We start from the raw sequence: 26,867 nt of genomic DNA, 5'->3' as shown, positions 1-26,867 counted from the left end.
CACACACACACACACACACACACACACAGAGAGAGAGAGAGAGAGAGAGAGAGAGAGAGAGAGAGAGAGAGAGAGAGAGAGAGAGAGAGAGAGAATGTGAAAAAACTCCTGGTCAAGATGGTGGTGGTGGAGACCCGGTGTTCCAATTGGGCTGGTTCAATCACTTTGGTTAAGGGACCACCCTTAGGAAGGTGGGTTCATCGTAAGCAAGTCAAAGCGATGGGAGGAATGATGGCTGTACATTTCTTTCCTAGAATCCCCTCCCCAGCTGCAGCTGGGAAGGCTCTTAAGTCTGTCTGGTTTTTATTTTTTTCTTCTGAATTATTCTCTAAAGCATAAATTCTATTTTTTACAATCTATTTAAAATCTAAGCGTATTTTCCTTAATGCTTTGGGTTTTCCCCAACATTTTGGGTCTTTCTCTAGAGCCTCCCTGCCCACCACGTGGCTGCTTGCCTGGCACCCCTCTGACCTCCACACCAGGTTAAATGGCTGGCCCCTTCTCTTCTTTCCTCCACTCTCCAGGCATCTGCTATCTCTAATAAAATAGTCCTTAATTTTCTGTTTGAGTCCACTCTTAAGCACCCACCTCCCCACCCCCAGGGTTTCTCTGTGTAACCCTGGCCATCCTGGAACTTGCTCTGTAGACCAGGCTGGCCTCGAACTCAGAGATTCTCCTGCTTCTGCTCCCACGTGCTGGGATTAAAGGTGTGCAGCCACCACTGGCTGGCCTCTTAAATTCTTCTATTAGTGAGACAAAGAACCCCAGGAGGGGATCTGGTTTCCCCTGTGTCTGTTTGCTCTGAGCTAACCTTTAAACTAGATGTCATCCAAATGCAAGACTCAGGACAGTGATGCTTGTGAACCCTCCCCTGTACAGAGAGGAGAGGATAAGAAAAAACGCACCAACTCCACAAGTCTCAGAGACAAGACTGGCCACTTGACCAGAGGGACAAGATGAAATTTTAGAATGACTGACTGCCTTTGTTTTCTCTTCCCCGTAAAAGCTGCTAGTTAAAGAAGGCGTGGAAGGCAGATCTTTAGGGCGCTAACCCACTCTCTGAATAAAAAGCAGCTCAGAGATTCAGCTTCTGGTTTTGTGCATATGCCGGGCTGATTACAAAAATATGGATAATTCCAGGGCGAGGGAGGAATAAATGTAAGCGTTCTGTTGAATCCGCTGTTTCCAGGACATCACGCAGCTCCTCAGTCAGTCCACACTGAGATGCTGACCCACATTCTGGCCTTCAGTCAGGTGAGGAGATAAACATCTCTCTTACTTAAATGACTAAATATATGTCTGTGCTGGGGTGTATGTATATGTTTACATGTGCACAGCGGGGGCCCGGAGGTTATCTTTAGGAACTGCCTACCTCATTTATTTATTTATTGTGTATGTGAGCATCTTTTTTTTTTCATTCTGCCGTGCACTTACAGAGAACAGAGGACAACTTATGGATGTGTCCGGTCCGGTCTCTCCTCCCATCACGAGGGTCCTGGGAATCGAACTCATGCTCTCCGGCTCAGCAGTAGGTCTTTCACTGGGACCTGGGGCCGATAGGTTTGGCTAGACTGGCCTTGAACTCCAGCCTCAGCCTCCGGAAGTCTGGAAACACAGCGTATAGCACCATGCTTGGTTACATCACTCATTTACTCAAAGAACAATATTGAAGTTTATTAAAAGGGGATTTTACACATAGATTTAAGCCCCACAGTAAGTTGAAAGAGGGGCTTAGAGAAACAGGTCAGGTACACCGAGTGTGGGTGTGGTTTGAATCACCTGGTACTTGGGATGGGGAAACAGTCCGTTGTGAGGGAAACGGGGAAACTCTTTCAATTGTTTTTATTCTGTCTCCTTCTAGTGTCTGTGAGTCAACACCACAGTTCTCAATTTATTAGTTCACAAGTTTAGGTCGCTGGCTAGGTGCAACCTCACACTTCCTTGGCTTTGGCTTTATTTGTGGTGTTCAAAGCTGGCTTACAACAACAAACAGCTTGTTTGCCGGTGCTCGTTAAAGGAATTAAAAAAAAAAAAAGCAATTTCGCAATAGATTTATCACAAAGATCTGGCTGACTCATATCAGGGGTCTGCAGCCAGGCGGTACCTCACCCTAAAAAACCACAAGGCACTTGAGCTGCAAAGGGAGGTCACAGGGAGGTCAGCGTGAAGAAAGCAGAGAGAGAGAGAGAGAGAGAGAGAGAGAGAGAGAGAGAGAGAGAACACGGGGTGAATAGTTCACTGTCCTCATCATCCAGTGAAGTCCCCGGGGATTTCCTTACCATCCTGAGCCAGATGGCCTGGAAATTTTCTGGTTTTAGAAGACAGCCTGCTGTAAAGTTCAGTGAGATGACTTGGCTATTAGAAGAGGGGACTCCACTGCGGCTTGATCTGGTCTCCTGGGGCCTGGTGCAGGAAGCCGTGTAGCCCACAGACTCTCTGGTAAAATAGGTTTAATTAATAGTGGAAACTCTCTAGCATGGGTGGTGCAGGCCTGCAAGCCCTGAAAGGCTGAGGTAGGAATAAAGGGGGAGGGGAAAACACAAACAGGAAGAAGAGGAAGAGGGGAGGAAAGAGGAAGAAGAGAAGGAATAAGAAAAGGAGGAAACGGGAGGGCTGGAAGGTAACAGCCAAGGGCTTGCAGCATGCGCAAAGCCAGTACTACATAAACTGAGTGTGGTAGCGCAGGCCGGCAATTCCGTGGCTCAGGAAGTGGAGGACACAGGAGGATCAGAAGTTCAAGATCATCCTCAACTCCATAGAGTCTGAGACCAGCTTGGGGATGCGAGGCTCTGGGAGGAGGGGAACGGACAGAGAGACACAGAACAGGGAGAGAAATGACTTTTGCACGAGCGCCACCTGGAGGCTCATGGTGGAGCTGCAGCGGGAACCTGGAAATATACAGAAGGAGCCCTTGAGGTTTCAGGTGTCCTTAGCTGACTGACAGGAGGAGATGCATTCCCAGTACCGGAGGTGCAGATGAGAGGCTTGCATCCTTGTGAGAGAGCAGGAGAGGAATAGAAGGCCCAGGTGGGGAATAAAGAAATAGCTGAGCGTTCTAACTCTGCAGCTGCAGGCAGCCTGCCAAGGCGTTTCAATTACTGAGCTGACACCATTTTTCTTCTTCTTGCATCTGACTAATATAAAAAAAAGTGACTGAAAGTACTTATGACCCAAGAAGACTATGAAGGTCATTAGACTCACCTTCTATGGCACCCAAAGTCACAGACAAAGATCTAGATGACGGAAATGGTGGACCACGCCTTTAACATGCACTTGAGAGGCAGAAGCAGACAGATCTCTGAGTTTTGGGGCCAATCTACTCTACATAGAGAGTTCCAGGACATCCAGGACCACACAGAGAAAGCCTGTCTCAAAAAACCAAAACTAACTAAACAACAACAACAACAAAAAGACTTAGATCCAAGGGAAGTGGACAATGGGGAAAATCGATGAAACAATCATATCTATGACTTTACTAACTTAAAAAAAGTATATATACATATACATATATGTTTATTTATTTATTTGTGTGTGTGTGTGTGTGTGTGTGTGTGTGTGTGTGTGTATGTGTGTGTATGCATATGCACAGAGGCCAGAAGAGGTGTCAGATCCCCTGAAACTGGAATTACAGGCCGTTGTGAGCCCCCTAATGTAGGTGCTGGAAACCAAGCCCGGATCCTCAGCAATAAAAGCCTAGCAGTGTCAGATATGATTTCCATCTTATGGGAAAGGCCTTAAATAAATCAAGAAGTAGTTGGTTACTTTCATAATATTCATGCCGTGGTTGTACACCTATTACAGGCAGGTCACCATCGTAAGACAAAACAGGTTTGTAGCTGGGTGATATTGCTGTGAGAGACCCCGAAACTCTCAGTCCTAAATGGGATGTCTTCATCAAATCCCTCCCCTCAAGGCTCAGGGATCTGTTTGGAGAGGGGGGAGGAAAGACTGCCAAAGCCAAAGGAACTCCAAGGAAACCACATCCTACACACACACACACACACACACACACACACACACACACACACACACACACATCAATAGATGTATGAACTCAAAGAGACTATAGCAGCATACCCAAGACCTGCACAGGCAAAAGCCAGACAAAATCCCAGCACTGAAAAGGGAAAGTGGATGAGAAGTCATGTTTGGTTCAAGACAGGATCTCACTATATAGTCCTGACTGACCTGGAGCTCCCTTTGTGGTTAGACCAGACTGGCCTCGAACTCACAGAGTTTCACCTACCTCTGCCTCTCCAGTACTGAGATTAAAAGTGTGCACCCCAACACCTGGCCAGCCACTGACTTTTGACTGTGTTTACAGTACTAGACACGAATTTCCCCCTGTGGAGCAGGCCTCAAGTCCAACCAGGGCCTCATGTTCAATCAGGAAGCAATTAGTTACCCCTGTAACAGACTCGCCACTACTGCCCCAGTGGGCACATCTCATACTTGGCTGTTTGGTAGCGTTCACACTGGGTCCACAGCTGAGAAATGCTGTTGATGGCAATTCTCCCCCAGCAATCTGCAGAGCACTTTCCGGCACCACAGGGCCTAGCCAGCAGGAAGTAGCTTCTAGCCCAATCCCATTTCTCTCTGTCTTGTGACTAAGATGTATGGTATCATTATGACTTTTTTTTTTGGAGACCGGGTCCATGCTGCCCATCGGTGATGACCTTGAACTTCTGATCCACTTGCCTCTACCTCCTCAGTGCTGGGATTCCAGGAGTGTATCACTATTTCCAGTTATGGTGCCGGGGACTGACTGGATCGCCGGTTTGATGAATGCTAGGCAAGTTCTTTATCAGCTGCGCTGCATCCCAGCCGTGGTTATGCCATTTTATCCGTGTCTACGACTGCAGATTGCTCACAGTCACTCTCTACCATTGCTCCTTCTCGTCCTTCTCCACCCACTTCCTCTCCTTTCTCCTCTCCCCTTCTGATGTTGTGCGTATGTAAATCTAGACTCTGCTAATGAGAGAAAGCACGCAGTATTTTTCTTTCTGAGTACGGTTCATCTCCAGACTCATCTATTCCCTCCCGCGGAAATGACATAATTCCATTTTTTTCTTTATGGCTGAATAAAACTCTCTTGTGTGTTTATTGTTCTTTTGAAATAGTATTTTTGGTTTTTTTTGATACAGATTTTCTCTGTGTAACAGCCTTGGCTGTCCTGGAACTAGCTCTTTAGTCCAGGCTGGCCTCAAATTCAGAGATCCACCTGCCTCTGCCTCCTAAGTGCTGGCATTGAAGGCGTGTGCCACCACTGCCCAGCTTTGAAATAGTATTTGTAAGATACTTGTTTTTTCATCATGCATGTCCATGTGTGTGTATGTGCACAGGAGCATGTCAGATCCCCTGGAGGTGGTGTTACAGTTACTTGTGAGCCCTCAATACAGGTTCTGGCAACCTGACTCAGTCTTCTGGAGGAACAGCAAGTGCTCTTAACTACTGAGCCATCCTGCAGCTCTTTAAAATGGTACTTAATTCTTTGAGAATTTCATGGAATGTATTTTGATCAGATTTGCCATCCTCCCTAAGTCCTCTCAGACCCACCGCCTTCTCTACCCACCCCATTTCATTTCCTCTCTCTCTCTCTTTTTTTCTTTTTAAGTTCATTGCTGCCTAAATACTCGGGTGTAGGACCAGCCCATAGATCTTGATCAACTCACCCGGGCCACACCCTTAAAGAAAATGGATTCTCCCTCTCTGAGCAGCTTTCAATAGCTCCTGGGGTGTGGGACTTCGAGCCCAGCTCCCCCTCCATGGTGGGGTGATTTGAGCTCGCACAGGTCCTGTGCATGCTGTTATGACTTATGTAAGTTCATTTGTGCAGTTAGCTGCCTTACTGTGTCCTCCAACTGTTTCATTGGAATCGATCACCTCAGACTCCTATAGTCTGTCTACACTCCTTTTTTTTTTTTGAGACAGGGTCTCTGTACACAGCCCTTACTGTCCATCCTGGAATTTACTATGTAGACCAGTCTGGCTTCAAACTCACATTGATCCACCTGCCTCTGCCTTCCTTCTAAATGCTGGGATCAAAGGTGTGCGCCCTGCATGGACTGGCTTTCTGGAGCCTTGCTCAGCCTTGATGCAGGGGGAGGGGCTTGGTCCAGCCTCAACTTGATGTGCCAGACTTGGTTGACTCCTCATGGGAGGCCTTACCCTCTCTGAGGAGTAGATGGGGTGTAGGTTGGGGAGAAGGTTGTGGGGAGCAGGAGGAAGGGAGGGAGGGACGGGGAACTGTGGTTGGTATGTAAAATGAAAAAAAATTAGAATAAAAAAAAAGGTGTGAACCCCTGTGCCCGGCTCCACCCTCTCTTTCTCCATGACCTCTGAGCTCTGCGAGGAGGGGGAGTGATACAGATTTCTCACTCAGGGCTAAGTACTCTGAAGTGTCTGGTTCTCTTCTCTTGTGCGTTTGTACCATGTTTCCTTTTTCCGTTCCTTGGTTGATGTACATCATCGGTTTCACGTTTTGGCTGTTGTGAACAGTGCAGCAGGAAAACACGGGCAGGCAAGTGTCTCTGTGCTGTGCTGACTTCGGATCCTTTGTGTGTGTGCCCAGAGGTGGTACAGCTGGATCATAGGCTAGCTCTGCTGACTTTTTTTTTTTTTTTTTTTTTTTTAATTTCCCAGGAACCTCCATCCGGGTTTCCACAGTGGCTGCATCAGCTTACGCTCCTAGCAGCGACGAATGAAGGGTCCATTTCGGCTCTTCCTCTCTGGCATTTTGTCTTTGATTTCCTGGATGATAGCCATGTTGAGTGGGGTGAAATGGAATCTCAGTGTAGCCTTAATTTGCATTTCCCTGATGACTAAGGATGGAGAAGGCTTTCTCATGTATTTATTGGCTCTTTGTTATTCTTCTTTTTGAGAACTGCCTGTTCCTTCCATCGGCCCGGTTACCGCCTGGATGATGTGTTGTTTGGCATGCCTACGTCTTTACCACCCCTGTGCTCGCAGCCAGGGGGACCACCTCACCTCAATGTATACAATGTATTGTGAACAAATTCACCCCCGACAGTCTCTCTTCTGTCACTCCCACTCCTTCACACCCCTTCTTCCAAACCGTCCCTCTTCTACTTTTGTGTGATTGTGCATGCGTGTGAACTCTCGTGTGCGTGTGTGTGTGTGTGTGTGTGTGTGTGTGTGTGTGTCCGTCCGTCCGTCCATGCAGGCAGCCACAACTGCTGTGTGTCCTGAGAAATCCCTCACTCACTCCCTTTTAAAAACACATAGTGAGAACCCCTCACCCGCAGAGGCCGGTCCTGTGAGGTCAGGGACAGCCAGCCTCACCACTAGCAGCGCCCTTGTTGGAGATCTTCCGCTCCCAAAGAGAAAGGAAATTATCCATCTTCACTCAGCCCAACCTTTCATCCAACACTGCAGACGAACGGGTTTTAGTCCCATAATAATTCTCAGCTTCTTCCCCAGCATGTCCCTCAGGGATGGGCCAGGCGACAAAACAAAACAGAGCGAATTCGTTTCTCTCACAGTCTGGAGGCTGGAAGTTGGAGATCAAATGTCAGGAGTTCTCCAAGGAGGATTTCTTTTCTTTCTTTCTTTTTGTTCAAGAACAATAAAATAAGAAAAACTGCTGTTCCTGGCTGGCAGATGGCAGCCTTCCTGCTGTGGCCTTCTCTCTCCTCCTAACATCATATCTATATCTATGACACATTTATTTGTGTGCATGCGTGTGTGTGTGTGTGTGTGTGTGTGTGTGTGTGTGTGTGTGTGTGTATGTGTGTGCAGGTGAATGCACCTATGGGCATGTTGAAAGGTCGCAGTAGGGTATCAGGCATCTTCCTTTGTCACTGTCTGTCTGTCCCAGTAAATTATAACTGTCCACTTGACACAGCCCAGAATCATCTGAAAAGGGCATCTCATTTGAGGGATTGCCTAGATCATATTGGCCTGTGGGCATTTCTGTGAGGAGCCATCTTGATTGTCAGTTGATGCAGGATAGCCCAGTCCACCGTAGGTGGCACCATTCCTAGGCAAGGTGAGCTTATGCTATATAAGAAAGCCAGCTAAGGGCCTGGAGAGATGGCTCAGTGGTTAAGAGCACTGACAGCTCTCCCAGAGGTCCTGAGTTCAATTCCCAGCAACCACATCGTGGCTCACAGCCACCTGTAATGAGATCTGGTGCCCTCTTCTGGCCTGCAAGGACACATGCAGACAGAACACTGTATACTTAATAAATAAAAATAAATCTTAAAAAGAAAGCCAGCTAAGTAAAAGCTGGTCTGCCAGTGAGCTGGCAAGCAGTATCCTCCATGGTTTCTGCTGTATTTCTTTGGCTATGAAGTGAGCTCCTTAGTTGGGTGATAGCAAACAGGCCTGCTTTCAGGATCTTGCCTTGATTTTTTTTTTTTCTTTTTTTTTACTTCTTTTGGTGACTGATTATGACCTAGAAGTGTAAGCCAAATAAATCCTGTCTTTATCCAAGTTGCTTCTGGCCAGTGTTTTTTGTCATAGCAGCAGAAAGGGAAGTAGAACGCCGGCCGCTGTTACTTTGAGGTAGAGTCTCTCCTTTACCTCAGGGCTTGCACTTTCTCAGCATGCTGGAAGCCAGCAAACCCCAGTGACCTCATTATATATATATATATATATATCCCTAGCAGTCCTTCCTCTAACTAAAATGTCCTCCTCTTGCCCCCTGATTCCACATACGAGGGAAAATACATGAGACCTGCCTGTCTTATTTCACTGAACATGGTGATCCTCAGTTCATCCATTTTCCTGAAAATGGTGGGTTTCCTTTTTTTTTCCTTTTGCGACTGAATAAAGCTTTCTCATGTGTATGTGCCAGATTTTCTTTATCCATTCACCTGTTGTTGATGGACAGCGAGACTGATTCCGTGCTCTGGCTATTGAGACAAGTATTACAATAAACTCGGGTGTGCAAGGACCCTTCTTTTTCTTTTTGTTTCAGTCAGGAATGACAGGCTGGGCTTGGCAAGGCAGCTCAGTCAGTAACAAGCATGAGGAGCTGACTTTTTTTTTGGGGGGGGGGAATCTTTAAAAAACGTAAAAGTAATTTATTATATATATATGTAAGAGTCTTTTACCCACAGGCATTTATCCCCCCCCAAGACAGGATTTCTCTGTGTAACAGCCTTAGCTGTTCTGGAACTAGCTCTGTAGGCCAGCCTGGCTTCGAACTCACAGAGATCCACCTACCTCTGCCTCAGAGTGCTGGGATTAAAGGAGTGCACCACCACTGCCCTGCAATCCGCATGCATTCTTAGTGCATAGGTCAGGAGTGGATACTGAGTATCCTGCCACTGAAGTTACCGATGGCTGTGAGCCACCGTGTGGGTGCTGGGAACTGAACTTGGGTCTTCTGCAAGAGCAACAAGTACTCTTCACCACGGAGCCATCTCTCCAGCCCCAGGACCTGATTCTTTCCCCTGAAATCAGGAACAAAACAAAACAAAACAAAATTAGACACGATGGCATATGCTTCTAGTCCCAGGGCTGCAGAAGTGGAGACAGGAAGAGGCCTCGGGCTTGTTGGCCAGCCAGATTAGCCTAATCAACAAGAGAGAGACCAAGGGAGAGACCCTGTCTCAAAAAACAAGGTTCATGACTCCCGAGGAACAACACCCAAGGCTGCCTTCTATCCTCTACGTGCATGTGCACCCTCACTGGCATGTGTACCCACCCACCCACATACACACACAGAAAGAGAGAGAGAGAGAGAGAGAGAGAGAGAGAGAGAGAGAGAGAGAGGAGGGAGGGAGGGAGAGAGAACGATAGACCGAGGGAGCTTTAGAGAGCAGAGGGATGCTGAGTTTGGAAGCAATTAGAATCAAGAAAACGAAGCCGAAGACATCGCCACTCACCCCCGGTTCCTGGATGTTTTGAATCATCTTTCTTATTTCTTGTTAAAGACCAGCTTCCTCCACATGGCAGGGACAGATGGTCCTGAGGGCTCCCAAATTTTGAAGAGCGTGACTGTGCGCAAGAGAGGAGCTGCGGATGCTCCTCCCCCACCTTCTGCTCCTGATGAGACTTGGCCACTTTGTCACAGGGAGGCTGTGGGGCGAGACGAGAGGCCAGGAGGGATGGAAGAGGCTTCCTTAAGAGCCATATTCCTGAAACTTCTTCTTGGGCCGTCTGTGTGGGTGCTACGGCCCAGATGTGTGTGTATTGTCGGCTTGCTGCAAGTCACCGGGGAAGGGGAAACCTTGGTAGAGGAGTTGCCTCCATCAGAGTGACCTGTGAGCATATTTGTGGGGGCATTTCCTTGACTGACGGTTGATGTGGTTTGGTACCACCCCTGGATAGGTGGTCTCGGGTTCTATAAGAAAGCATGTTGAGCAAGCCAGGAGAAGCAAGCCAGTAAGTAGCACGCCTCCGTGGTCTCTGCTTCAGTTTCTGCTTCCAGGTTCTTGCTTGAAATCCTGGCCTGACTTCCCTCAGTGACGGACTGTGACATGGAAGTGTAAGACGAAATATACCCTTCACCCAAGTTGGTTTTGGTCATGATGTCTTATCACAGCAAATGGAATCCGCAACACGAGGGTGTTAAGAGATGGTGTCTCTGGGAGGCAATGGGATCAGCACCCTTATAAGCGACCCCAGAATTTTGCCACCCCTTTCACCATGCAAGCACACAGGTGTGAAGCCAGGTGTGGCCGCTCTTGTCTGTAGTCCCAGCTCTTGGGAAGGTGAAGCAAGAGGATTGCCATGATTTCCAGGCCAGCCTGAGCTGTGGAGTCAACCCTTGTGTCCGTGTGTGTCTCTGTGTGTGTGTGTGTCTGTGTATCTGTGTGTGGGTATGTGCATGAGTGTAGGTGTATGTGGAGGCCAGTAGAGGGCACCAGAACCCTGGAGCTGGAGCAACAGGCAGTTGTGAGTCATCAGGTGTGGGTGCTGGAGCCCAAGTTCCAGTCCGCTGTCTGCAAGAGCAACAAGGGCTCTCAACCGTGGAGCCATCTCTTTAGTCCCATTGGTTGGCTTAAAATTTTTAAAGTCCCCTTTTATTTGTGTGTGTGTGTGTGTGTGTGTGTGTGTGCGCACATGTAAAGGTCAGAGAACAACTAGTGGAAGCCAGTTGTCTCCTTTTACCATGTGGGTCTTGATGATCTAACTCAACTCAATAGGCTTGGCGGCAAGCACTTTTACCTGATAAGGTGTCCCATAGGCCCTGCCCCACCCCTCCCTTAAAAAAGCAGTAACACAGACTGAGCAGCGGTCGTGCACACCTTTAATCCCAGCACTCGGATCTCTAAGTTTGAGGCCAGCCTGGGCTAGAGTGAGTTCCAGGACGGCCAGGCTACGCTGGTCTGTAGCCTTTCTACAGAGACCTTGTCTTGGGGGAAAAAAAAAGCAACACAAAGAAGCCATTTAGTCATTTATGATGCAATTGGGCCCTCAGCAGACAACAGATCTGTCATACCTCCATCTCACACTTCAGCCTCCAGAATGGGAACATTTGTTATTTATAAGTCTTGCAGTCTATGGTGTTTTGTTACAGCAGTCTGGATGAAAGGAGACATTGTCTCCTTACCTCTCATGCCCTGGACCTTAATCAGGAACAGAAGTGGAGGGAGTAATGATGGTCTAGGGCTTATAGCCTAAATAGTCAGACTTAGTTAAAGATCATGACCTTTGATTTCAGAACCTTTGGGTTTGGGAATATAGGCTGTAAGATGTGTGTATGTCATCTCCTTTGTGTATACCTGCATGGCATGTCCCGTGTCTTCAATTTTTAATGACTCTGCAGAAGTTTTGGTCTGTGGTTCTGACATGCTGGTGGCTTTCTATAAGAATGTAGGCTTGCTGGGCGGTGGCGCACGCCTTTAATCCCAGCACTTGGGAGGCAGAGGCAGGAGGATCTCGGTGAGTTCGAGGCCAGCCTGGTCTCCAAAGCGAGTTCCAGGACAGGAGCCAAAACTACACAGAGAAACCCTGTCTTGAAAATCTAAAAAAAAAAAAAAAAAAAAAAGGAGGCTTGCCTGTGGGTGACTGGGTGAAGCTGTCCCTGTGGGTCTCTGCGTACGTAGTACAGAGTGTTCATTTGGCTTCCATCACTGCATTGAGAGTGGTAATGACTCAGGCTGTGAAGGAGAAACCATGAACGAAACCAAGTTGCTGAGCATGCTCAGTCTCTTTCCACAGTACTGTGGGATTTAGCCCTCCCACAGGACATACCATAACCACTACATGGTGGATGGTTCCAGAGTCCCGGTTCGTCAAAGATGAGAAGGTCCTCAGAAACCATCCCATCCTGGGGTTTAAAAAAAAAAGTCTTCCTTGATACCCTAGAACACATAGTTCTGCCCCTCCAGTTCTTATCCTGGTAATTCTTTCAGAGTCACACAATGCGTTTGTCCAGAACAAGAGTTGGCAAACTATGGTTCCCCATGTGTTTTTGTAATGTTTTATTTGAATATAACCAGCCATGCTTATTTATGTATCAGTTTTGGGTGCTGAACTCCTGTAATCACAAGCTAAAATCACTACTGCTTGCTCCTTTTCAGAAACAAAACAAAAAGCTTCTATCTTCTGAGGCTCTAGGATCTGGGATTTAGATCTGAGCCTTCATGACTTTGGAAATATAAATACTTTTGGTTGTGAGAACTTTGGGTCTTTTGTTCATCACTGTGGAAATGAGAAAGATGACCGTCTCACATCCCTTCCACCTTTCCTCTGGATGTTCACAGGCCTCTGATCCCAATGTGATTCTACTTCTTCCTTGGGATCATTGGTGCATTGGCCCATGAAGGTGGAGGGAGCTGAAGTGGGGGACAGGGTTGGGAGGGCTGTGGGTATGACAGAGGAAGCTCTCCGGGAGATGACCGGTGAATCTGCTCAACTTTATTCCAGAATATAGGGAATACATAGGGTTGGGGAGCCCGAGACAAACCCTAGCTTGCATTAACTGGCATGCTCCTATCATAAGGCTTTGTATGTGACGCAGGGTCCTACAGCAAAGCTCAGTTACCATATGTGCATCAGGGAAAGGCTTCCAGCAGGAAACTGTGCCAAGGGTCACACTAGAGATAAACCAGGCATCCAGGCTTAGAGACAGCTTTCAGATAAGGTCAGTCCTCCAGGCCCCGGGACATTCTCCAGATAAGGGCAGGTAGAGAGCAGGAAGTTCCTCAGGAGGCCCGGGGTGGGGGTGGGGTGGAGGAGGTGGGGGGTGGGAGGAGTCCCCCTGTCATTGAGCTTTGGAAAAAGCTGCCAAGCCATGATAGACTGAACCTCTGACCAGGCAGCAAGGCCTCCCAACATGCTACTTTGATGTTTCTGGAAAGGTAGACACCGAGACAGGATGTCTGTTATTATTGATGATGTGGGCTTGTCCTAGTCACAGATAGGATTTGGAGGGTGTCTTCTTTATGGATTCATTACTGTAATGAAATAACAACAAATTTTCCTTATAACTATTGCTTGTTTTGAATTATAGGTTAAAAAAAGCAGGCAATAAATGCTTGATTTTATGCTTTATTTAAAAATTATTGTTATGTATATGCATGTGTGTCATTGTGTGGGTGTGGGCACATGGTTCAGTTGCCTTGTGGAAGAGGGCATCATATCAGCTGGACCTGGACCCAGCCAGCGTAAGTGGTGGGAACCAAACCCAGGTCCTCTGCTACTGCTCCCTGCTTTTGTAAGACCGTGCCTTGTGTGGCAGGCTGGCTTGGAACTCACTGTGAAGCCAAGGATGGCCTTAAACTTCCGGATCCTCCTTCCTCCAACTCCTGAGTGCTGGGATTTCAGGTCTGTTTATGTCCTGGAGGTGGAACCCAGGACTTTGGGTGTGCTAGGGAAGCACTGTACTAACTCAGTTCAAATATTTGATTGTTTAAACCTCCCGCACTCAACACCTCTCTGAGTTAGTCTTCTAGCCTCTTCTGAAGGGAGTCTATACTTTTTTTTTTCCCTAACAGATCCAGTAAATAAGATCCCCCAACCCCTCCCTTTTCTCCTTGGCTAAACGTCTGTGAGTCTGTAAGCCTGGAATTGTCATTATCAGTCATAGACTCATAGGAACAGCTGCTCTGAATAATAATAACACAGAAATAGAAATGGAGATGAGCGGTAAAGGAAGGGAAGCTGGAGTGCTTTTCATTATGTGGATGCAGGCATCTGAGGATGTCTCTACAGCTCTGGGTTTTCTTCAGTTTGCTTACATAACCAGCCTTCCTTCCTTCCTTCCTTCCTTCCTTCCTTCCTTCCTTCCTTCCTTCCTTCCTCCCTCCCTCCCTCTCTAGGGCTCGCTTACTTGGACTTTTCCCCTTGTTACTTTGATCCAAGAGGCTAAACTAAGCTAATTGTCAAAGAGGGTTTACATAAGACATAAACTAACATATAGAAACATTAGGCCCCCTACCCAGACCCAAATTTGAATCTACAGTTTAGATTAAAGCAATTTCAAGGCAGGCATGGTGGCACACGACTTTAATCCCAACACCCTGGAGGTAGAGGCAGGGGATCTCTGAGTTTGAGGCCAACCTCGACTACAGAGAGAGTCCTAGAATGGTCAGGGCTACACAGAGTAGCCCTTTGTCTCGAAAACAACAACAAAACCCAGTTTCAAATGGGCCCAAGAGATGGCTCAGTGGGTCAAGGTGCTTGCTGATAAGTCTGACTATTCAGTTTGATCCCTGGGATCCACACGGTGGAAGAAGATGTCCAACCCCCACAAGTTATTCTCTGATCCCCACAGGTATGTATCTACTCACACACATGAAAAGTGTCATAATAAACATTTTAAAAGCACCTTAGGAAGTTTCAATTGTGCCAAATATTGCAAGGGTAAAAAACAAAACAAAACATGATTTTGAATGTATTTATGCATGTATTTAATAGCATAAATATTACCATATATTGACTATCAATAGATGCTTATTTAATAAAAATATGGAAAAAACACACAAGAATGAATCCAGGCATGATGGCTCAGCCTCTAATACTACTAGCAGATGGGAGATGGAGGTAGGAGGATCAGGAGTTCAAGGGTATCCTCAGCTTACTTTGAGGCTAGCCTGGGCATCTCAAACAAACAAACAAAAAAGCACGGGAGAAATATAGACTGCCTTACAAAGCGTTTGCCTCTGGGTGACTGGGAGAGAGGGGAAAATAAACTAAGGATAGATAGGGATGGGGCTGTATCTCAGCGGGAGAGTGCTTGCCTAACGTGGGTGAAGCCCTGAGTTTAAGTCTTAATGATGCAAAAAAGAAAATTTAAAACTGAAAAGAGTGGGAGAAGGAGAAGGAGGAGAAGAAGGAGGAGGAGGAGAAGGAGAAGATGTCACAGTCTAGACAATGTCAGGCTATGTGTTTCTATTTATATTTTTTATTTTTTATTATGATTGAATTATTGTGAAATTAAAAATTTTAAAAGAGGGCCAAGCATGATGGCACATGCCTTTAATCACAGTATTTGGCAGGCAGAGGAATGTAGATGTAACCAACGGTCTTATAAAATAAGAAACACAGAGCCAATTCAGAGAAGAAAGCCAAGAGGTCAGAGCTAAGAGCCTCACCCTTCCTGATTCAGGGATCCTCTCCAGCCAAGAGAGCTCTCCGAAAAGGACCTACTTCCTGTGTGTCTGTCTTTAAAGTCTTCCTGTTCTGCCTTCTCATTGGTTGTAAACCCAAACATGTGACTGCCTCGTCACTGCCTGAATGTACCGCCCTCCAGGTCCTTAAAGGCGAGCGCCACCGCCGCCATGCACTTGCTATGACTCTAATAGCTCTGACCCCCAGACAACTTTATTTATTAATATACAATTAAAATCACATTTCAGTACAAGTAAAATACCACCACAGAGGAAGGTGGATCTCTGTGCGTTCAAGGCCAGCCTACTCCACATAGCAAATTCCAGGCCAGCCAGGGCTACACAGTGAGAACCTGTTTTAACAAACAAACAATGACCAAGATTGAAAAAAAAAAAAAAACCAAACACCAAAAATCATAAAAAAGAGAAAGTTATCCAAAAGCTGCTCATGAGCTAAGGATATTTATATAGATAATCCAAATGTTCATACTTTCATTCCTTCCTATACAAAAACAATGCCTTGCAAACCAGAGTGACGGAACTTTGGAAGCAAAGCATGTGCGTGTGTGTATGTGTCTCTGTGAGTCTCTCTGCATGCCTGTATGTGTACCTGTGTGTGTGTGTATCTGTGTTTCTGTGTCTGTGTATGTCTGTCTGTGTGCATCTCTGTGTGCATCTCTGTGTATGTGTGTTGGGATATGCTGTCCATACGCAGCTCAGGTTGACCTCAAATTCACAGTCTTCCGCTTCTGCCTCCTGTGTGTTGGATTCCAGGTGTCACTCACCCCAGTCGGCTTCATGTTCATATTTACACATGTGGTCACTCGGTGTCACTGAAACAAAGAAGTCCATGTTAGAGAAACCTTACAATGATGAATTAAATAATCAGATTGTGGTCTCTAACTGACAGCATACCCATAATAAACTCAGGGGTAGCTTACCCATCTAATACCACCCACCCTTCCTCTACCTGTGGGGCTGGAAAGGCTCCAAATGTCCAGATTTCAGCTGAAATCAGGGTACATTCTGTTTGTTTGTTTTTGGACACAGGGTTTGTTTGTGTAGCCTTGGCTGTCCTCGAACTCAGAGTGATCTACCTGCCTCTTTTCCCAAGTGCTGGGATTAAAGGCATGCCACCATTGCCCAGCTCCAGGGCACATCATTTTAATATATGTATTATTGTACATATATATTAAATATATTATCTTGTTTTATGTGTGTATCTGAGTGTATATATGCAGGAGCCCATGGATTCTCCGGAACTGAAGTTACAGGCAGCTGCCAGCCATCATGTAGATGCTGGGAATGGAATCCCGGTCCTCTGTAAGAGGAAGAAGCCTATGTCCAGCCTCCAGGGTGCATTTTTCAGGGATCTGTTTCTTGGTGTAGGCCAGGCTGGGAGGAATGAACCCCTGGAAGAAACTGAAACCTAGGACTGAACTGTTGATATGGGGGAGAATTTTCCTATAGGCAAATCCCCAGGAGAACTGCAGCTGGGTCATTTGGTTGTTCTGTTTTTAGTACTTCTGAGAAACCTCCATACTATATTATTTCCTGCCGGCAATTCCGCTAGTGGCTACATTAGTTCACACTCCCACCAACAGTATATAAAAGGGCTCATCCCTTTGTCTGCTTAAAAAAAAAAAAATCTCATGGTTTTCTGATATCTTATCACTTACCTATAGCCTCCTCCTGCCTTGGGAAATTAGAATGGCTGGTTTTGAGAGAGAGAGATAATGGAGGGGAGGGAGAGATGGAGAGAACATAAATGGAACATGGAAGTATAGGATATGAAGACTTGAGGGAGAGGGAGGTGAGGCAGAAACAGGCTCGGGGGAGGTAGGGCTGAGCATAGCAATTGGTGACATTTCAATGGAGTCTCAGAAGAATGGGGTGGGAAGGAAGCGGGGTGAGAGGCTTGCCAAGGACTGTGCATTCATCTACCTCTCGGGGGGCTCTTCATGTGATGAACCTATAAAACATACCAGGAAGAAGAATTTACATATATATGTGTCTATGTAAACACGTGTGTATGTGTGTGTGTGTGTGTGTGTGTGTGTGTGTGTGTGTGTGTGTGTGTATGTGTGTGTGCTCACACACGCATGACAGGGTGTCACTATGTAGCTTTGGCTGACCTGGAACTGATTGTGTAGACCAGGCTGGTCTTGAACTCACAGAGCTCCACCTGCCTCTGCCTCCTAAGAGCTGGAATTAAAGGTGTGCCCACATCTTACTAGAATTTTGCTTTTGCCTCTCCCTCCCAAGCATGGAGAACTCTTAACTCACCTTGCTGAGTGCGTCTGTAGATAAAGTAGATGGAGACAAAGAGGAGAGAGATGCAGAGGCAGCTGAAGGTGGTAAGGAAGATGAGTTTGCTGTTTGATGGTCTGGGGGAATCTCCTCCACCTCCTCCCACTCCATCTGTACCGTGGAGACAGAAATGGCAGCCGTATCATGAGATGATCCCGAGAGCACATGTCGGTCTAGCTGAAGAGGTCCAGACAGAGCCTTACACATGGGAAATTCCATGTGCGCATCTCACTCACAGCCGTACATTGGATCATTTATTGAGAACTGAGTCACGGAATCAGTTTGCTTCCCCAAACAGTTTAGCACAACGGTTAAGAGGCTCCAGACACACTAGGCGTGGTGGCACACTCCTAGAATCCCAGCATTCCAGTCAGAGGTGAGAGGATTTGGAGTTCGAGCCCAGTCTTGGCGATATAGTAAGTTCCAGGCTAGCCTCAAGTGTGTAGTGAAATCCTGCCTGAAAATAAAAACAAAACAAAAGCCAGGAGCCAGAAAGCCCAGTTACCAGACTGGTGGCACTGTCTTGGGGAGCTGTGGGGCCTTTTGGACAAGGAGTCTAGCCAGCTCAAGCAGGGCCATGGAGTGGGGGCAGTTAGAAGGTTATAATCCAGTCCTACTTCTTTCTTTTTTTAAAATAATTTATTTACTTTTATTTCATTTGCATTGGTATTTCGCCTGCATGTAGGTCTGTGTGAGGGTGCCAGATCTTGGAGTTAGAGACAGTTGTGAGCTGCCATGTGGGCGCTGGGCATTGAACCCGGGTCCTCTGGAAGAGCAGTCAGTGCTCTTAACTGCTGAGCTGTCTCTCCAGCCCCAAGTACTGCTTCTTTCTGACTCAGCTTCTCTGCTTTCTGGCCCATCAAGATATGAAAAACCTAGGTTTCCTGCTAGATGTTTTGGTATCCATTTTTTTTTTTTTTTTTTTTTTTTTGAGACAGGGTCTCATCATGTACCCCTGGCTGACTTGGAACTCAGGGAGATGCACCTGCCTTCCCAGTGATGATTAAAGGCAGGCATCACCCCATTTTTGAGTACCCAAGTTGGTAATTCATTCTCTCTCTCCCTCTTCCTCTATCCCCCCTCTCACTATTTATTACTTAATAAACTCACTTATTCAAAACAGAAAACATAGCTATCATAGATCATTCTCCAGAATGCACTGAATAAAGAGATGGGAAGTTTTCATTTATAATGTGATCCATTTGTGGGACTCTGATGTACAGTGTGGGTGTTGAGGGATGTATCAATTTGTAATAATCATTACACAATGTGCATCTTGAGTACAATCTTTGTCAATTAAGTGATTTTTTTTTAAATAAAAGAGAAAGCATTCCACTATCTAAAACACAGTTGTCTTAGTTAAGGTTTTTATTGCTGTGAAGAGACACTATGACCACAGCAATTCTTTTTTCTTTTTCTTTGAAATTTTTTTATTCATTTTACATACCAACCACAGATCCCCCACTCATCCTTTCTTCTGCTCTCCCCAGCCTCCCCCCGCCCCCCCCCGCCCCCCCCCCCCCCCCCCGACCCAAAAGGGTAAGGCCTCCCGTGGGGAGTCAGCACAGCCTGGTACATTCAGTTGAGGCAGGTCCAAGCCCCTCCCCACTGCATCAAGGGTGAGCAAGGCATCCAACCATAGGTAATGGGCTCCAGAAAGCCAGCTCATGCACCAGGGATAGATCCTGATCCCACTGCCAGGGGCCCCTCAAAGAAAACAAGCTACACAACTGTCTCCCATATGGGGCTAGTCCAGTCCCATGCAGGTTCCACAGCTGTTGGTCTAAAGTTCATGAGTTCCCACTAGCTTGGTTCAGTTGTCTCTGTAGATTTCCCCATCATGATCTTGACCCTCCTTGCTCAAATAATCCCTATTCCCTCTCTTTGACTGGATTCCCAGAGCTCCGCCTGGTGCTTGGCTTTGGATCTCTCTGCATCTGCTTCCATCAGTTACTGGATGAAGGCTCTATGATGACAGTTAGGGTATTCACCAATCTGATTTCTGGAGTAGGCTAGTTCAGGTCCCCTCTCCCCTATTGCTAGTGATCTAAAGACCACAGCAACTCTTATAAAGGAACACATTTAATTGAGGTGGCTCACTTACAGTTTCAGAGGTTCAGTTCATATCATCAGGAAGGGGAGCGTGGCTGTGTGCAGGCAGACATGGTGCTGGAGCTGAGAGTGCTACATCGTGCAGGCAACAGGAAGTCAAGTGACTGTCACACTGAGGGACGCTTGAGCAAAAGAGACCTCAAAGCCCATGCCCACTGTGACACACCTCCTCAAAGAAGGCCGTACCTCCTACTAGTGTCACTCCTTTTGGGGGCCGTTTTATTTCAAACCACCACACACAGTAGCTAATATCATCTTCCATCCTCCAAACCCACTTTCCAAAATCCTGAAACTCTTACAGCACATAAATCAATCACTTTGTTCTCTCGTTCCAATGCTGCCAGGGGAGTCTTGTTCTGGTTGACAGAATCCATGGTCAGTTTAAACACCTGTGATGATTAGTTTTCATTGACAATTTGACACAACCTAGAGTCACCTGGGAAGAGAGCGTTGAGGTCCTGTCTAGATCATGTTGGCCTGTGGGCATGGGGTGGGAGATGGACTTGATTATGTTTACAGGTAAGGGGTGACCCAGCCTAAAGTGGGCGATGCCATTCGTTACGTTTGGGTCCTGAACTGTGGAAGGGTAGAGAAGAGGAGCTGGGCAGTAGGCTTGGGTGTGTCCTTTCCCTCTCTGCTCTTGACTATAGAGCTATGAGTTCTTGGCTGTGGACGCAACTAGCAGTCTCAAGTCCCTGCCTTGATTTCCTTCAAGGATGGGCTGAAACCTGAAGTTTTAATAAACTCCTTCTTCCATAAGCTTTTTTTTTTTTTTTTTTTGGTTTTTTCGAGACAGGGTTTCTCTGTGTAGCTTTGCGCCTTTCCTGGCTCTCGCTCTGTAGACCAGGCTGGCCTCGAACTCACAAAGATCCGCCTGGCTCTGCCTCCCGAGTGCTGGGCCATAAGCGTTTTTTTTAAATTTTTTTTTGGTGATGGTATTTTATCACAGTAATAGAAATGAAACTTGGACAGGACCCAGGCTCTGGGTTCTGTCTTTCACCTTCTTCCCTTACGTTCTTCCTCTTTGTTCTCTTTTCTACCTCATTCCTGCATTCCAGAGACACACTTTTTGATATTGGCTTTCCTGTTCTCTCCCCTGGCAAAGGCTCATCCTCGGAAGGCTGTGTGATTGGGTATTTCTCTCCCTCCAGAACTGTGACGGACAGCCTCTCAGTAGCCTCATGAGCCTCCCCTCCTGATATTCACACTCCTGTGTATTCCTCTGCCCTTGAGTGCAGACAGATACCCAGGCTTCTGACCAAAAATCATGCAAATACAGCAGGGTGTTTGAGTGTCATCCCTACAACAGCATGCTGTTATCTAAGAACCCCCACTTAAACCAGTGCAAAAGAGGATATTCTTCCCCAGTTCAACTTCCAGAAGAAAACACAGCCCTGAAAACTTGATTGTAGCCTTGTGAGACCCAAAGTGGAGAGCTCAACTAAACCTCTCTGTCCCCAGACCCACGCAAACTGTAAGACAAATAAATGGATGTTTAATGGGGCTAAGGATGTGGTTCAGTGGGTTGATTCATTGCCTACCATGCACAAAGCCCTGGGTTTGATCCCCTGGTACCACATAAACTGGGTGAGGGGGTCCTCGCCTATGATCTTAGCCCTTGGGAGGTGGAGGCAAAAGGATTAGCAGATCAAGGTTGTCCTTGACTATGTTAGGAGTTCAAGGCCAACCTCGTCTACAGGAGACCCTGTCTAAAAAAAAAAAAGGGATGTTTTGAGATTCCAAATTCATGGTTATTTCCTATGCAGTTATAGACTACCAACCATGTCCACTCACTGTCTATGATTTTCTTCTTGGGATTTCATTTCTGACTGTCCTGTTCCTGAGTATTTCGATCACGGATGCTCCAACCATGTGCCCATTGCCTTGAAATCAATTACACATTATTGCTCTAATAGATTTTAATTCACAGGCATTAGAACTTCATGTACTCACATTTAGCTCTAAAAACCCAGTGATAAGTTGCTGCTTCCAAGCTGAGTCCTCTGGATCATCATATATTCATCTTCTGATCTACTGACCTTACTGCACATCAGATTTTCTACTAATTCACTCTACTGAGACATTCATCTATGACCATATCATTGAGACCAATTTAGAATCCCTAGCCAGAACCTTATCCCCTGCACTCAGCTCCCACTTCCCCAGTCCTTTCTGAGTTATTGCATCTTTATTGCTTCCTGGAGTCTCCAGCCAAGTCCCATCAGAAAAGAAGGAACATGTCCATAAAGGAACTGATCTGACCATTTGGGAAGAGGGTGAGTGGGAAGGGAACTTATCCAGTGGTCAATAAAGCTAAGCAATGATAGACTTGAAGGAAAATGTCATTAAACCTATCACTTTGTATAGGAGATGTACAATAATACCAATTTGACTGAAAAATCAGAGCAAGGCATGGTGGACATCTATAATCCCAGCATTTAGGAGGGGGTGACAAGAGCATCAGGAGTTCAAGGCCGTTCTCCACTACATAGCAAGTTCAAGGCTTGACTATATAATGAGTTAAAGGACAGCCTGGGCCAAGGCCAACTTTGTCATCATCATCATCATCATCATCATCATCAGTTACAAATATCAATTATATCTATTTATTAATTATTATAACAATCACTATAATACTAAGAATATGAAGTTACAAATATAATTAATAATATTTATACAAGTTATATAAAATTATAAAATATAATTATAACTAATTATATTTGTAATTATTATAGCATTATTTTAAAACTCAAGAAGTAAGGCTGGGGAAATGACTTAGTGGGTAACGGACCAAGTATTAAGGACCTGAGTTCAGATACCCAGAACCTATCTAAAGCTGGATTGGTGCATCTGGTAGTACTGGTCGTCCAGTACTCCCTCAGAGAGATGGGAGGTGGAGACAGAAAAACCTCTGAAACCTCTCAGGCCAGCTAGTCTGGAGGACACAGCAACAATACAAAAAGGAGACCCTGCCTCAAACAAGGCAGGAAATGAAGACCATCATCTGATCGTCATGTGTATGCCACGGCACTCTTGCACCCACACTCACACACATATACACATATATCATATATACCACAAAATGATTTTTAGAAATCCAGGGAGTGGAGGGTTGGCTGGATGGGTAAAGGTGTTTGCTGTTAAGTGTAACGACGTGAGTTTGATCCCCAGACCCATGCAGTGGCAGGAGAGAAGCAAGCCTCACAACTTGTCTCCTGACCTCTTCACACAGGCTGTGGCATGGATGTGTACATCCATGCACCCCCGACAAATAAATAAATACAATTTTAAAGCATACGAGGAGAAGATCTGAGGGTGCTCCGCTCACCTGTGACCACCAACTGTAAGTGCTGACTCTGTCCTGACCACCGGTGGGAGGTTGCTGTCCTGTAGGCACAGAAATACCCCCCAGCATCTTCAGGCTGCAGGTTAGTGAGGTGGAACTCGGCCTCCTTTCCCGCTGATCTCAGCTCTTGCTGGTACCCAGAGTTGTGTAACTTTCCCAGAGTGACTGTAACATTCTGGAAATGAGTCCAGCATCGAAGAGTGACGTTACTCTTGCACTTGACCACAGAGCTGGGCCAGGCACTGATGGAAGGTCTGGGAAGTTCCTCTGGAAAGAATTCAGAATTAATTAACTCTTCATCACAGTGAACCTCTCCTAAAATTCTAAAGGATTAAAGGTGTGATGGCTAATCTCAATTATAACTCAATGAAATCTATAATCATCCGACTTTTTTACCCATGCTTATGAGAGGTTGTCTTGATTAGCTCAATTGACATGGAAAGACACATTCACTATGGGTGGCACCATTCCCTAGGCTGTGGTCCCACATTGTGTAAAATGGAGAGGGCTAGCAGAAGGGCTCAGCTGGTAAAAGTTCTCACTGCCAAGCCTGACAACCTGAATTTGATCCCTGAGATCACATCGGTGAAAGGAGAAAACTGACTCAAAATCCCCGGACCTCCATGCACATGCTGTGACATATCCACATCCCACAAACCCGTGTACAAAAGTAAATGCAAGAATATCATTTTTGAGGAGAAAGTGAGCTGAGCATAAGGATTCATGGCTCTCTCATTCTTCAATATCCTTTCTCAAGGCAGGAGAGATGGCTCTGTGGCTAAGAGCATTCCAGAAGACCCATTCAGGTGTCTCATGACCAACTGTTCCTCTAGCTCCAGATTTCTGACACCTGTGGCTTCCTAAGACACCCAAATTCATATACACAAACACACATACATACACACCATTAAAAATGTTTTTAAATTCTTTTTTTCTTTTCTTTTTTTTTTTTTTTAATTTTAGGACTGGAGGGATGGGTCATGGTTAAGAGCACTGGTTGCTCTTGCAGAGGACCCAGGTTAGGGTCAGGTACCCTCACAACAGTTCACGATTGCCTGTAACTCCAGTTCCAAGGGGGAATCCAATGCCCTCTTCTGGCTTCTTTCAGTACTGCACACACATGGTACATCCACATATGTGCACAGAAACACTCATATACACAAAAGAATTTTTTAAAATTTAAAATAAAATTTTATTGTGTGTGTGTGTGTGTGTGTGTGTGTGTGTGTGTGTGTGTGTGTGCACAAAGTGAGTATGTGTCATGCTGTATATGTGGATGTCAGAGGACAACTTTTGTGAGTTGATTCTCTCCTTCCACTGTGTGGGTTCCAGGTTGTCGATCTTGGCAGCAACTGCCTTTATTGGCTGAGCCATCTCATCTGCCCACTCTCTTCTCCTTGAACATGGATGCAATGTGACCAGTTACCTCAAGCTCCTGTTGCTGAGACTTCCCCTCCAGTATGGACTGCAACCTCAAACAGTAAGCCAAAACCAACTATTTCTCCCTTAAGCTGCTTTATCAGCATTTATCACAGCAATAGGAATAGTAGCTACTGTAGGGTAAAAAGTCCAAGCTCACTTCTGGGTTTCAGAAAGCCACCGACCCCTGAGCTCAGAAACCAACCAACCCTGAGTTTGGAAACCCACCAATTCTTGAGTTCACCCCAAGCTCAGGCCTTGAAGTCCCGTGAATCCCAACCCTGGAAATCATCCTGGAAGATGCTACCTATCCCCCTGCCAAGAAACCCTACATAAAGCCGGCCTCCTGCTCAGTCCTTTGGTGCTTCTGACCCCAGCAAAGGCAATCACTGTCTTGTGCCTGTCCCAATAAATCTCTTGTGTGAGGTTTGTTGTGTGGTGTGACTCTGTGGTATTCCTTGGCTCCTGACTGCCAGGATACTTTCCCCTTCAGAGATGTAACACTTGCACCGAGGAACTCTTTCTCCTCAGAGCTGCAACACTTACAGCGACTACAGAAGGAGTGGGTCATGGACAGCACAGCATGGGGGGGACACCTAGAGGTCACGTGGAAACTCACCGTTCTCTTCCTCATCTCCATAGCACAGACACAGCCCTGGAAGAGAAAGCTCAGTGAGAGACTGTTCAGCAGCTGTTTCCTCTGACTTGAAACACTACCTCCTGTCTGAGAAGGAAGAGGATAAAATGGTGGGAGTGAGCGGAATCCACAAGGCGCAGGGAGTAAACAAAACCTGCAAGGCTGGTGAAGCTGTCCCGGCTGAGGATATTCACAAGGCCCCTCTTCCAGGGTTATTAAGGCAGTCACCATTGCTGGGGAGAAGAGGCTCCCCAGTCTGCCTGCGCAACTTGCAGGCACTTCCAGGCACTTCCAGGGATGCTGCTTTTATGAGTTATGGCTCATGATGGGGTGAGCTTTTTTCTGATATGCTTAACTGTGTAAGCCCAGCTCCTATAAGTAATCCCTTATACTCTTGGTAAAACTCACTGGTTTACCAAGGTAGACTTGGGTGGAACTGAGGTAGGAAAGTGTAGGAATAGCTGAGCAATCCAGGATGCCACTTGGCTAGAGCAATGTACACACTACTTTCCTTAAAATGTGCATGTCAACTTGGGACCCCCCCACCATGTACATATGCATAATGTCATTCCTCCCTAAAAACTGCTTAGTGACTCCTCTTTTGTGACCAAAAACATCCTGAAACTAAGGGAAATGGTTTGGGGCGCATAAGTAGTAAGTCAAAATGTATCCTTTGAATAAGCATTTAGAGAAAAATTGCTGTTTACTGTAATATACCTATGCATGATTAAAATGAGATGCATCATGGGTAAAGACATGTGCAGCAAACAAAGGCTTACATATCTAGGCCTATCAATCAAGTCCAAAAGGCCACCTCCATGCTGCCCCTAGCAACCAGTCCCTCCTCCTAGACCCACAAAAGGAAGCCCCAGTAGTGACCAAGGGCTCTTGAGCCCTCTAGGTCGAGTAGCCTGGTGTGATCTTGTAGTGTATCTCACCTGTATTTCCCCTTTGATTCTGAATAAAACCTCTTGCTACTTTACCACTTGTGTGTGTATGTCTTCAGTTATTTGAACAAAACACCAAAAAACCTGAAAATACCCGGTCAAGGCCGAGACCACCAATAACAGGGTCATTTCTCTGGTCTGTTGTCAGTGTCCTATCTGGACTGATACATCTTTGTTGGAGTTCTGATCTGTTCTACTTTCATTCCGTTGCTGTGATAAAAACACTCTGATCAAAAGCAACTTGGGGAGGAAAGGGTTTATTTAATTTATACACCCAGGTAACAATCCATCATTGAGGGAAATCAGGGCAGGAACTGGGAGGCAGAAACTGTAGAGGGACTGCTTGCTGGTTCACTCACCCAGGCTCATATTTAGCTGGCTTTTTTATATAGCCCAGGCCCACCTACCTAGGGAGGGGGCCACCTACAGTGAGTGGGGGCCTTCCTGCATAAATTAGCAATCAAGAAATCAAGGCAATCCCCCACAGACATGCCCAATCTGATCTAGGCAATTCCTTAGTGGAGGCTTTCTTCTCAAATGATTCTAGGCTTGTCAATTTGACAAAGCTA

At 46.2% G+C, this 26,867-nt stretch overlaps 1 long non-coding RNA gene across 1 annotated transcript; it reads left to right on the top strand.

Annotated features, from left to right (window-relative positions):
• Positions 1-1,053: 1,053 nt before the first annotated feature.
• Positions 1,054-26,333, top strand: LOC128094965 (uncharacterized). The gene is made up of 4 exons (XR_008213121.1): positions 1,054-1,254; positions 1,437-1,528; positions 24,628-24,775; positions 25,357-26,333. It is a non-coding gene; the product is annotated as an uncharacterized LOC128094965 (long non-coding RNA).
• Positions 26,334-26,867: the final 534 nt, after the last annotated feature.

This window comes from Peromyscus californicus, unplaced genomic scaffold (assembly GCF_007827085.1).
Source record: "Peromyscus californicus insignis strain IS unplaced genomic scaffold, ASM782708v3 Scaffold_4__1_contigs__length_199733344, whole genome shotgun sequence".
Taxonomy (NCBI): domain Eukaryota; kingdom Metazoa; phylum Chordata; class Mammalia; order Rodentia; family Cricetidae; genus Peromyscus; species Peromyscus californicus.
The sequence above is the reverse complement of the archived record's forward strand: the minus strand, read 5'-3'. Positions and strand labels throughout refer to the sequence as shown.